At 24.5% G+C, this 14,669-nt stretch overlaps 1 protein-coding gene across 2 annotated transcripts in view; it reads left to right on the top strand.

Annotated features, from left to right (window-relative positions):
* Positions 1 to 11,600: 11,600 nt before the first annotated feature.
* The window catches only part of LOC145254284 (uncharacterized), a 160,224-nt gene continuing 157,155 nt past the window's right edge, over positions 11,601 to 14,669 (top strand). The window contains exon 1 of one of the 2 annotated variants that reach the window (XM_080113011.1): positions 11,601 to 11,899. The gene's annotated coding sequence lies outside the window, so the exon portion shown is untranslated. The remainder of the gene's footprint in view (positions 11,900 to 14,669) is intronic. The other variant, XM_080113012.1, reaches the window with a different exon arrangement.

Here is a 14,669-nt window from a genome sequence, read left to right as displayed (position 1 = left end):
TCAGGGACGGGAACTTTGGATTAACCACTAAGGAGGCTCTCCTATCAGCAGGTACAAAGTACTGGGGCTGCTGTATTGCCATTTGGTGAATGGATTCTGGACCATGCAGTAGCTTCTGGCGGGGCCTCTCGATGCCATATCATGGGTAATTGTTACGGCTTAACCTTTCCATGTGCTACAAAAAATATATTTCTTCATTTCAATTTTTCTCTTACTTTCCCTCTCTGCCCTGCTCCAAGCAAGTCCGTCGACCTAGTCAGCAAACCACAAAACTCCATCATGAAAAGTTTCAAGAAAAAATACATGATTAAACCCGGATCTCCAACTTCTAACGAAGATCCCCCACTACCATGTCTCCTTCTCGAACATCAGGGGGTCTACGTTCTAACCTTCCAGAGATTGAAAAATCAAATAACAGGAAACTAAACCAGACATTATTTCTAAGCGAAACTGGCATTGGACAGACTATTTCCCTAGATGAGTTCATAATTAAAGGATACTCTAATTTAACTTCCAAATCTGACTCCCAGGATCGACATGGGCATGGAATATGTGCCTATATAAAATATGGCTTTCCATGTGGTAGGGACATCTCCAGAGAAGATCCTAACTTACCCTATATGTACTTCCAAGTTGCACTTGCTCAAACTACTGCATTTATATTTACTCTCTATCGCCCCCACAACCGCGGAGTTACTATCTTTAAAAACATATCTGAGAAAATTGACCACGTCCTATCTGCTTATCCTTCAGCTAATGTTCGTGTCTGTGGGAACTTCAATGTTCACAATGTGGAATGGTTAACTCACTCAAACAAGACCGATGATGAGGGGAGGTTCTGTCATGATTTCTCCATTGCTTATGACCTCACTCAGATTGTTCACGAACCCACCCGTGTGCCCGATACTGACGGTCAGTATGTAAGTCTCCTAGATCTTTTTCTAACAACTTGCCTCGAACTGTGTTCAGCTTCCATTCTGTCTCCACTAGGATCTTCCGACCACTCAGTTATATCAGTTAAGATAAAAATTAAATGTAATAAGTCCTCAGATGTACCTCTCCATCGTACAGTATATCGATACACTATGGCTGACTGGGATAGCTTCCGTACATTTATATCAAACCTACATCTGCGTTCCATGTTTGAAAAGGATGTGTCTTCTACTGTAAAAAAAGTAACAAAGAATGCAAGAAAGCTGTATGCTCAGTCCGTTAAGTTCAAAGAAGCTGAGCAGCGGCTTGGTTCCCACCAGTTTTGGCAAATAGCAAACAGAATCCTGAACAGAAGCGTGTGCTCTATCCCAACTATAATCAATGGACCTGAGGTAATTTCGTCAGAATCAGACAAAGACAAACTCTTTGGCAAGGACTTTGCAGATAATTCTACCTTTTGTGACTAAGGCCGCCAACCCCCAATATTTCCTCCTGCATCAGAAAACACGCTATGTGATATACAAATGCATGTACGTGATGTTGCCAAGCTAATCAAAAACTTGTCTTGAGGAGAATTTCATCATTATGCTCTCTATTTAAGAATTCAGGTGATCGCTCATCTCCCTCTTAGTACAGACCAACAACTCTCCTGTGCGTCATGAGTAAGTTGCTGGAATCTGTGTTAAATAGAGAAGTAATCAACCATCTCAGCAAATATAGCCTTCTTAATGACACGCAATATGGTTTCCGTTATGCTAGATCTACAGGAGATGTGCTTACAGTTATATCTCATAGGATTCGCGAATCTCTCGACGGGGGCTGCCTTTCTAGGGCAATTGCTCTTGACATATCAAAGGCCTTTGATAGAGTATGGCATAAAGGTTTACTTCATAAAATCTCCGGCTACGGTATAGCTGGAAATGTCTTCTCAATTATTAAATAATTTCTCTCTGATAGATTCATAAGAGTAGTGGTTGATGAGCAGAAATCAGAAGCTCACAGTATTAATGCTGGAGTCCGTCAAGGGTCCATCCTGGGCCCAACTCTCTTCCTGATCTACATTAATGATCTTCTAAATCACATCCTTACATCATTCGCAGACATTTATGCTGATGACACTACTATCTATGATAGCACATCTAAGGCCGTAAACGACCAAGTTCTCTCTGATGCTGTCTCCGCTGATCTTGAGCAAGTGGTACAGTGGGAGAAGAGGTGGCTGGTTACTTTTAATGAATCTAAAACCAAGCTTTTATCTTTACATCATCAACGCTCTGATCCCCATTTGGCATCAATTGAAATGAATGGCTCTCGTCTTGGGGAGGCTTCATGGTTTGACAAGCTTCTGGGCTTGACCTTTACTCCTGATCTGAAATAGAACACGTACATCAAGGCTGTTGCCAAGGCGCTGAAAAATTGGTGGGATCCTTCTATCGATCCAGTAGATATCTCACTGCTGATTCACTTCTCTATCTATATAAAAACCAGGTACGTCCAAGGATGGAGAGCTGTTGCCACATTTGGGCAGGAGCTGCTAGAAAGAACTTATTCTGCTTTGAGAGAGTTCAAAATAGACTTCGTAGCCTCGTAAGGGATGTCCTTTTCTTTTCCCTGCAACCTCTTTCTCACAGAAGAGATGTTGCGAGCTTTTCTCTGCTTTATCGTTATTTTCATGACAAGTGCTCGTCTGAGCTCCAATATATGGTCCCCCCTCGTCAAACTGAAAACACTATCAATAATTTCCCCATTCTTTATCTATGACTAAACCTAAACGTAGATTCCATGAACAAAGCTTCTTTCTTAGAACTGCACGCCTGTGGAATTGTCTTCCGTTTACCTGCTTTCCAACTGACTACAATATGGTCGTCCTCAAGTTCAATGTAAACACATTCTTGATGAACTGTTCCCCATAAATAATCTAATTTACCAAATTTACACTTCTAACGATTACTATGGTATTCTCCCTTTGATAACTCTTTAACCCTTACCCTCGAGGGGCCTCTGGACTTTGATAAGTACTGATTCCTTTGTAAAAAAAATGCTAAAAAACGATATTATTTTTGCATCAACCGAACAAATATGTTTATTTGCCTTTATGTAATGTTTTTCAAATATTTTTATTTACATATTCTTTTTAATACATTTATTTACAGACAAAATTTCATCGTATTGAATGAATGCAATTATAATAATATGCAATTATAATAATATGTAATTATAATAATATGAAATTATAATAATATGTAATTATAATAATATGCAATTATAATAATATGTAATTATAATAATATTTAATTATAATAATATGTAATTATAATAATATGTAATTATAATAATATGCAATTATAATAATATGTAATTATAATAATATCTAATTATAATAATATGCAATTATAATAATATGTAATTATAACATTATGCAATTATAATAATATGCTATTATAACATTATGTAATTATAATAATATGCTATTATAATAATATGTAATTATAATAATATGTAATTATAATAATATGTAATTATAATAATATGTAATTATAATAATATGCGATTATTATAATATGTAATTATAATAATATGTACTTATAATAATATGCAATTATAATAATATGTAATTATTATAATATGTAATTATAATGATATGTAATTATAATAATATGTAATTATAATGATATGCAATTATAATGATATGTAATTATAATAATATGTAATTATAATAATATGCAATTATAATAATATGCAATTATAATAATATGTAATTATAATAATATGTAATTATAATGATATGCAATTATAATGATATGTAATTATAATAATATGTAATTATAATAATATGTAATTATAATAATATGTAATTATAATGATATGTAATAATAATGATATGTAATTATAATAATATGTAATTATAATGATATGTAATTATAATAATATGTAATTATAATAATATGTAATTATAATAATATGTAATTATAATGATATGCAATTATAATAATATGTAATTATAATAATATGTAATTATATTAATATTTAATTATAATAATATGCAATTATAATAATATGTAATTATAATAATATGTAATTATAATTAATATGCAATTATAATAATATGTAATTATAATAATATGCAATTATGATAATATGAAATTATAATAATATGTAATTATAATAATATGTAATTATAATAATATGCAATTATAATAATATGTAACTATAATAATATGTAATTATAATAATATGAAATTATAATAATATGTAATTATAATAATATGTAATTATAATAATATGTAATTATAATAATATGTAATTATAATAATATGTAATTATAATAATATGTAATTATAATGATATGTAATTATAATAATATGTAATTATAATAATATGTAATCATATTAATATGTAATTATAATAATATGTAATCATAATAATATGTAATTATAATAATATGTTATCATAATAATATGTAATCATAATAATATGTAATTATAATAATATGTAATTATAATAATATGTAATTATAATTATATGTAATTATAATAATATGTAATTATAATAATATGTAATTACAATAATATGTAATCATAATAATATGTAATTATAATAATATGTAATCATAATAATATGTAATCATAATAATATGTAATTATAATAATATGTAATCATAATAATATGTAATTATAATAATATGCAATTATAATAATATGTAATTGTAATAATATGTAATTATAATAATATGCAATTATAATAATATGTAATTATAATAATATGTAATTATAATAATATGCAATTATAATAATATGTAATTATAATAATATGTAATTATAATACTATGTAATTATAATAATATGTAATTATAATAATATGCAATTATAATAATATGTAATTATAATAATATGTAATTATAATAATATGTAATTATAATAATACGCAATTATAATAATATGTAATCATAATAATATGTAGTTATAATAATATGTAATTATAATAATATGTACTCATAATAATATGTAATTATAATAATATGTGATTATAATAATATGTAATCATAATAATATGTAATTATAATACTATGTAATCATAATAATATGTAATCATAATAATATGTAATTATAATAATATGTAATTATGATATGTAATTATAATAATATGTAATTATAATAATATGTAATCGTAATAATATGTAATTATAATAATATGTAATTATAATAATATGTAATTATAATAATATGTAATTATAATAATATGTAATCATAATAATATGTAATCATAATAATATGTAATTATAGTAATATGTAATTATAATAATATGTAATCATAATAATATGTAATTATAATAATATGTAATCATAATAATATGTAATTATAATAATATGTAATTATAATAATATGTAATTATAATAATATGTAATTACAATAATATGTAATCATAATAATATGTAATTATAATAATATGTAATTATAATAATATGTAATCATATTAATATGTAATTATAATAATATGTAATCATAATAATATGTAATTATAATAATATGTAATTATAATAATATGTAATTATAATAATATGTAATTATAATAATATGTAATTATAATAATATGTAATTACAATAATATGTAATCATAATAATATGTAATTATAATAATATGTAATTATAATAATATGTAATTATAATAATATGTAATCATAATAATATGTAATTATAATAATATGTAATTACAATAATATGTAATCATAATAATATGTAATTATAATAATATGTAATTATAATAATATGTAATTATAATAATATGTAATCATAATAATATGTAATCATAATAATATGTAATTATAATAATATGTAATTATAATAATATGTAATTATAATGATATGTAATTATAATAATATGTAATTATAATAATATGTAATTACAATAATATGTAATCATAATAATATGTAATTATAATAATATGTAATCATAATAATATTTAATCATAATAATATGTAATTATAATAATATGTAATCATAATAATATGTAATTATAATAATATGTAATTATAATAATATGTATTCATAATAATATGTAATCATAATAATATGTAATTATAATAATGTGTAATCATAATAATATGTAATTATAATAATATGTAATCATAATAATATGTAATCATAATAAAATGTAATTATAATAATATGTAATTATGATAATATGTAATCATAATAATATGTAATTATAATAATATGTAATCATAATTATATGAAATTATAATAATATGTAATTATAATAATATGTAATCATAATAATATGTAATTATAATAATATGTAATTATAATAATATGTAATTATAATAATATGTCATCATAATAATATGCAATTATAATAATATGTAATTATAATAATATGTAATTATAATAATATGTAATCATAATGATATGTAATTATAATAATTTGTAATAATAATAATATGTAATGATAATAATATGTAATCATAATAATATGCAATTATAATAATATGTAATTATAATAATATGTAATTATTATAATATGTAATTATAATAATGTGTAATCATAATAATATGTAATTATAATAATATGTAATCATAATAATATGTAATCATAATAATATGTAATTATAATAATATGTAATTATAATAATATGTAATCATAATAATATGTAATTATAATAATATGTAATTATAATAATATGTAATTATAATAATATGTAATCATAATAATATGCAATTATAATTATATGTAATTATAATATGTTATTATAATAATATGTAATCATAATAATATGTAATTATAATAATATGTAATCATAATAATATGTAATTATAATAATATGTAATTATAATAATATGTAATTATAATAATATGTAATCATAATAATATATAATTATAATAATATGTAATTATAATAATATGTAATTATAATAATATGTAATCATAATAATATGTAATTATAATAATATGTAATCATAATAATATGCAATTATAATAATATGTAATTATAATAATATGTAATTATAATAATATGTAATCCTAATAATATGTAATTATAATAATATGTAATTATAATTATATGTAATTATAATAATATGTAATTATAATAATATGTAATTATAATATTATGCAATTATAATAATATGTAATTATAATAATATGTAATTATAATAATATGCAATTATAATAATATGTAATTATAATTATATGTAATTATAATATGTAATTATAATAATATGTAATCATAATAATATGTAATTATAATAATATGTAATCATAATAATATGTAATCATAATAATATGTAATTATAATAATATGTAATCATAATAATATTTAATCATAATAATATGTAATTATAATAATATGTAATCATAATAATATGTAATTATAATAATATGTAATTATAATAATATGTATTCATAATAATATGTAATCATAATAATATGTAATTATAATAATGTGTAATCATAATAATATGTAATTATAATAATATGTAATCATAATAATATGTAATCATAATAAAATGTAATTATAATAATATGTAATTATAATAATATATAATCATAATAATATGTAATTATAATAATATGTAATCATAATAATATGTAATTATAATAATATGTAATTATAATAATATGTAATCATAATAATATGTAATTATAATAATATGTAATTATAATAATATGTAATTATAATAATATGTCATCATAATAATATGCAATTATAATAATATGTAATTATAATAATATGTAATTATAATAATATGTAATCATAATGATATGTAATTATAATAATTTGTAATAATAATAATATGTAATTATAATAATATGTAATCATAATAATATGCAATTATAATAATATGTAATTATAATAATATGTAATTATTATAATATGTAATTATAATAATGTGTAATCATAATAATATGTAATTATAATAATATGTAATCATAATAATATGTAATCATAATAATATGTAATTATAATAATATGTAATTATAATAATATGTAATCATAATAATATGTAATTATAATAATATGTAATTATAATAATATGTAATTATAATAATATGTAATCATAATAATATGCAATTATAATTATATGTAATTATAATATGTAATTATAATAATATGTAATCATAATAATATGTAATTATAATAATATGTAATCATAATAATATGTAATTATAATAATATGTAATTATAATAATATGTAATTATAATAATATGTAATCATAATAATATATAATTATAATAATATGTAATTATAATAATATGTAATTATAATAATATGTAATCATAATAATATGTAATTATAATAATATGTAATCATAATAATATGCAATTATAATAATATGTAATTATAATAATATGTAATTATAATAATATGTAATCCTAATAATATGTAATTATAATAATATGTAATTATAATTATATGTAATTATAATAATATGTAATTATAATAATATGTAATTATAATAATATGCAATTATAATAATATGTAATTATAATAATATGTAATTATAATAATATGCAATTATAATAATATGTAATTATAATAATATGTAATTATAATAATATGTAATTATAATAATATGTAATTATAATATGTTTACTTAGTTTTATAAATGTGTCGAATATGATTTATTTTTAGAATATATTCATTTAGATATCTTTATTAACCATACTTACGTAATAGAGCGTATTAATATTTCGCATTAAAAACGTAAGCATTTGTTGATAACAGAAGTTTACGGATATTCTCATTTATTATATTTAAAAGCTATATTTTTCTTCCAAAAAATATGCAAAAATAAGCATATTTATTTGTATTAAAACACTGCCGGTTCGTAATTGCACTTATTACAAAAAAAAACATACAGAAAAATGTTTATGGTGTACGTAATCATCACGGAACGAAATTGTCATATTCCAAAAAATACGTAAATTAATCAAGTAGGTTTTTTTACTAACAAAAGAATTTACGATTTTTAGTGATTTTACTACTAAACTATTGTACATAAGGCTAATTACGCTTCAAATTGAGTTATCTCCTCTTTGTTTATTTGATTGAATTTCATCATGGCGGACTAAAACACTACAACTCGCTCAGCCGTAAAATTAATTAGCTTGAATAAAAGAAATACTTGATCAAATTACGTGATTTTTTTTAATATTTCATCTTCGTTCTCTGACTGGTATGTACATTTTGCAGACTTTTCTATATTTTTTATACTTTTAATTGCCGCCAGAAGTGCAATTTGGAACTTGCACAAAGAAACAGAAGTTTGTCAACGTCTCTTCTGTGGGAGAGAGGATGCAGGGAAAAGAAATGGGTATCCCCATGAAGTCACGAAGTCTATTTTATACTCTGTCAAGGCAGGATAGGCTGTTTTTAGCAGCTCCTGCCCAGATGTGGCAGCAGTACTCCATCCTTGGACGTACTTAGCTTTTATATAGATAGAGAATTGCATCATTAGTGAGATATCTTCTGGAGCGGTAGAAGGACCCCAGCATTTTCCCAGCAACCTTGACCACAGACTTGATGTAATTGTTCCATTTCAGATCAGGAGTAAAGGTCAAACCCAGAAGTTTATCAAAACATGGGGCCTCTCCTAGACGAGAGCCATCCATTTCAATTGATGCCAGATGGGGATCAGAGCGTTGATGATGTAAAGATAAGAGATTGGTCTTAGATGCATTAAAGGTAACCAGCCACCTCTTCTCCCACTGTACAATGCGCTCAAGATCTGGGGGGGGGGGGAGAGAATCAGAGAGAATATTGTCATTTACGGCCTTTGATGTGTTGCCATTGATAGTAGTGTCATCAGCATAGATGTTAACGAATGATTTTAGTATGTGTTTTTGGAGATCATTAATGTACATCAAGAAGAGAGTTGGGCCCAGGATGGATCACTGAGGGACTCCAGCATTAATACTGTGAGCTTCTGATTTCTGCCCATCAACCACTACTCTTATGAGCCTATCAGAGAGAAATGATTTAATGATTGAGAAAACATTTCCAGTTATACCGTCGCTGGAAATCTTGTGAAGCAGGCCTTTATGTCATACCTTATCGGATGCCTTTGATATGTCAAGAGTAATTGCCCTAAAAAGGAAGCCTTTGTCGAGAGATTCGCTAATCCTATGAGATATAATCGTTAGCACATCTGCTGTAAATCTTGCACAACAGAAATTAATAATAAAAAAATTTTGTCAGTTAATGAGTTCCATATTAAACCGGAAGTTTATTGTTTTGGTTCTTGTCTGATTAATTATCAATTTTTTCTGGATATACAAAAATATATAGGTCTTTTTCATAATATTTCAAGCCAAAGGTAAGATTTCACTGTTATATTTCATTTAAATAATGATTTAACAAAAACTTTAAAAGCTATGATGTATATTTGTACTAAGCTTTTTTCCTATATTTTTAATGTTTTATAAGACCTATTGTGCGTATATTTAAGACGAATTGTTATTTTCTCATTTTTTTTTATGTTTTAGTTATTTTGTTACGATCAAATAAAATTTCGTCCGTCTTATTCGGTGTAAAGTAAAGAATATTTACATGCGATTTAAACCCTGATACTTCCTCTTCAATATAGACTAAAAATTACAAGTAATTAATTTCATTTAACTAGTTTTTAGTTGTACTTTTTGTTATGGGTGTCGACAATTAGCGTCATACTTATATATATATATATATATATATATATATATATATATATATATATATATATATATATATATATATATATATATATATATATATATATGAAATAAAAATTCCAATTAAATTTACCAAAATGATCCAAGATGGTAAAATTAAAGTATAATATAAATATTAAAGAATTAATGTTTATAAAGTTATCTCAGCCAGATGTAAAAGCTCGATAAAACCAAATAGGAGATAGAGCTTATTATACGAGAAAACAGTTAATAAAACATGTTTGAAAAAGAGTTAAAAACATATTAAATCTGAAAAGGAAACACTTGATAAGTGGATAGTCCTTATCAAGTGTTTCCTTTTCAGATTAAATATGTTTTTAACTCTTTTTCAAGGTGTTTTTTTTACATGTTTTATTAACCGTTTGCTCGTATATATATATATGTACACAAAATATAAAAATATAAATACGCTCTTACAATTTGGATTTTCCTTTTAATTGAGCACTCTGCTGGAATTCTTTTTCCAAAAAAAACTAATCACATATATATATATATATATATATATATATATATATATATATATATATATATATATATATATAGTATTTTTTTAAAACTTATATATATATATATATATATATATATATATATATATATATATAAGTTTTAAAAAAATACTTATCCAGGAAGGTAGAAGAGTAACTTATATGTGCATTTGGTAACATTCATTTGTTATATATGTGTGCTTTGGGTCATTTTCTTTTTCATTCTGTTCTCTATAGTAAAACATGCCCATATTGTGTAAGTAGTAAGTCAATCCTATTTAGTATCAGAAGGATTTTTAGTCACGCGCAGTAAAACTGATAAGGTGCATATCTTAAGCATATATATATATATATATATATATATATATATATATATATATATATATATATATATATATATATATATATATATATATATATATTATAAAACAACAACCTGCCGAGCGAGTTTTGACGGGAATTATTTTATTTGATTTCTTTATTTTTGTTTACTTTAGTTGTTTGTTTCTTTCTTTCTTTTGTTTGTTTGTTTGCTTGTTTGTTTGTTTTTAATTTTTGTTTTTAATTTTATTTATTTATTTATTTACTTATTTTAGCTATCAAGCGTAAAAAGAAACAGAATGTTCAGCAGTTTCTGATTACCAGACTGTAAAGACGCGCAGTCAATACCTGTGGGGGCATTTGAATATTACTTATGTGTTTTAATGGATCTTGAAGCAGTGACTTCCTACTAAAGTTTCGTAATGGGACTTCAACAGGGACTTTCCTATGTAAGTAAAAATCCCATTTTTTTTTTCAACTTTCTCTTACCTCTAAATTATTTTATTGTAATCTGTTTTCTTAAAACTTACATTAGCAATCACACATTTGTCTTTTAAAACATATTTTTATTTTTATACATATAACTTGCTCTCTCTCTCTCTCTCACCCTCTTTCTCTTTCTCTCTTTCTCTCCCTCTTACATTTAATGTACGCCATTTCCTACTTTTAGTTACGCCGTCGTCGACTCGCCACGAGGCGAAATATGAAGGAGTTCTTAAAACGTGAAAGAGAGTTGGCGATGATAAAGTGGATATCGTCCTCAACTGACTTCTTGGAGGTCCAAAGTTCGAATCCTGTCGGTTCCATAGCACAATTTACATTACCCATGTAGACATATTAAACGTGGTTTCTTTCGTAAATATCTGATTCTAGAAAGAACTGGGGAAACCAATATCAACAATATAATCGATATATATATATATATATATATATATATATATATATATATATATATATATATATATCGATTATATATAAGAACAAGTAGTTAATAAAACATGTTAAAGCACTTTGAAAAAGAGTTAAAAACATATTTAATTTTAAAAGGGAAGCACAAAATAAGTGGATAGTCCTTAATCCACGGAGTTTCAAAGAAATACTTTCCTTCTCATCAGAGGGTAGGAGTTAGCAAAATGCGGGATCGGATTTTGCTTGCAAAAGTATTTGATGAAACTACATTATATATATATATATATATATATATATATGTGTGTGTGTGTGTGTATATATATATATATATATATATATAATGATATATAATGGGGCAAAATAAGGAAAAATGGTAAGAACATAGACTTTTTGTTATATATATACAGGGAATTCTGAGTATGTGTGTGTGTATAATATATATATATATATATATATATATATATATATATATGCGTGTGTGTGTTTGTGTGTGTGTGTGTGTATTCGTATAATTTCACTGACTTAATAATTTTTCCTATTATTTAAATTAAAATTTCTCTGGTTCTTCGGGTTTGGATCAAAGTGTAGTATGTGTTCTGTGAATAGGAGAGATCTGAATCGGGGAGATTATTCCTGACTGGGGTAATATTAATGTTATATGTGATGGTATATAATGTTATGGTATATAATTATGGTATATAATGTTATGATATATAATTATGGTATATGATGTTATATGATTTTATGGTATATAATTATGGTATATGATGTTATGGTATATAATTATGGTATATGATGTTATATGATGTTATGGTATATAATTATGGTATATGATGTTATGATATATAATTATGGTATATGATGTTATATGATGTTATAGTATATAATTATGGTATATAATGTTATGATATATAATTATGGTATATGATGTTATATGATGTTATGGTATATAATTATGGTATATGATGTTATGATATATAATTATGGTATATGATGTTATATGATGTTATGGTATATAATTATGGTATATGATGTTATGATATATAATTATGGTATATGATGTTATATAATGCATATCCTGCATATAAAAAACGACCTTGTGTCTAATGTTTCGTTAGTATTCAAGTTAATACGCACATGATCTCGGTCGACTCAGCCTCACATATATTCATCAGCGTGTTTGATTTTTCTAGTGGACACCTTCGAGGCTGTATCAGTTCTTATTTACTTTGCCTCCTCGCGAGGACAGAGTCATTTTGTAATGTGGAGAAAAAGAAACAAAAGTAAAAATTGTCTCAATCGTGAAGGATTTCTTCTCCACTAATCGAGAACAAAAAGTTATAAGTGCAACATCAGAACGATGCTACATTTTGATCTTGACCAGAAGGCCAAGTTGTATCAGTTATACACAATTCAAAGTCTGTCTGATTAGTTGCGGTTATTTAGACACAAAAACTATGGATTCTACATTTCTCCTTAAAATACCAATTTGTGTTCAATTTAATGTATACTTAGATATTTTACAACTGTATTGCAGTTATATAATTCGAATAGGATCTCTAATTACTTGCCTCTTCGTGAGGACAAAATGAAACAGAAGTTTTTTTATTGGGTAAATCCATACACACAAACACACACCCAAAAAAGAGGTGCTCTGGTTGGGGGGGGGAATTAAAATTGACTTAGTCTAGAAGGATATCTTCTTCACTGACCGAAGACAGAAAAGATGGAAGTGCACTATCAGCACAGATTGCTATGGTACGGCATAATCACGCTAACACACTGATTCTCGTTAGATCACCGGTGAAGCAACATTGTCTGGTCAGTACCAGATGGGTGAGCAATTTTGGAATACCAGATGGTTCATTAATTTGGGAATACCAGGCGCTGTATGTAGAAGGACGGCGATATCTCCCTGCAAGAGTTGCTATAAATCAAATGAATCAAATAATTCAGAAACCTGTAAAATCCTTTCGAAGGAGTATGGCAACTCATTGTTAAAAAGTTGTCATACTCCTTCTATGCTTGCAACCTTCTAGGGTTGCTGATATTTCGATATGTCCTTCTTCAATGTCATACGAAAGATAAAGAATCCGCTTTATCCTGCTGTTTCAGTCATAATTGGAAGGATATGACAAATGGATTCATACTTTCCACTTTTTTTTATCTCTTATCATTTTGTTTTAACTGTGGACATGACATCCTACCGGATGACAAACATTCACCCGCTATCTCTAGCATTCGGCTCGAGAGATATTTTTTTAAGATTCTTGCCGCTCCTTTAAAGTACAATTGTTAGTATCTCTCTTG

Source organism: Euprymna scolopes, chromosome 3 (assembly GCF_053919585.1).
Source record: "Euprymna scolopes isolate OS-2025 chromosome 3, ASM5391958v1, whole genome shotgun sequence".
In the NCBI taxonomy this organism is placed as follows: domain Eukaryota; kingdom Metazoa; phylum Mollusca; class Cephalopoda; order Sepiida; family Sepiolidae; genus Euprymna; species Euprymna scolopes.
This window is presented reverse-complemented; position numbering and strand designations above follow the sequence as displayed.